The following is a 705-nucleotide window of genomic DNA, read 5'->3' as shown; positions in this document are numbered from 1 at the left end:
TACTTCTCTAGCTTCTTTTATGTCCATGCATTTTATCATGCAGGCTCTCGTGTTTCTGTGACTTCTTATGTCTCTTCTAAGTAGGGTCTCATTCACACATTCGAACCAGTCTTTCCGCGGTCTACCTCTGGGCACGTTGCCTTTTACTTTATCTTGATACACTTGTTTCGTAATTTTTAAAAAACTAAGAGACACATTAAAAGTAAAAACACCTCTGGATACGTCTCGGAAATATCTCGGTGGGCATTTTTTTTTGCTTAAACAATTTTTTAAACAATTACACCATTTGTTATTTTTTGCAACTCTTATAAACAAAGTATACATGGGATCGAGAAACCAAGTGCACTAATGCATTCCTCTCGAAAATATCTAGATGTGAATTCTTTTGTATTTTCGTAAACTCATGTTTTAAACAATTAGAGCATTTGTTTTTGAGCGCTCCGTTGCCCCGTGCCCGTAGATATGGATTTCAAAGTAGTGTATTTAGTTTTAAAAAAACTAAGAGACACATCAAAAAAGTAGAAACACCCCTGGATTCGTCTCGGAAATATCTCGATGTGCAGTTTTTGTTTTTTTGTTTCAACAGTTTTTTAAACAATTACGCCATTTGTTATGTTTCAGCAATTGTTATAAGCAAAGTATGCATCGGATCGAAAACACAAGTGCACTAATACGTTTCTCTCGAAATAATATAGATTTGCATTT

This window comes from Belonocnema kinseyi, chromosome 6 (genome assembly GCF_010883055.1).
Source record: "Belonocnema kinseyi isolate 2016_QV_RU_SX_M_011 chromosome 6, B_treatae_v1, whole genome shotgun sequence".
Classification (NCBI taxonomy): Eukaryota; Metazoa; Arthropoda; class Insecta; order Hymenoptera; family Cynipidae; genus Belonocnema; species Belonocnema kinseyi.
Note: the sequence above shows the minus strand (reverse complement) of the source record.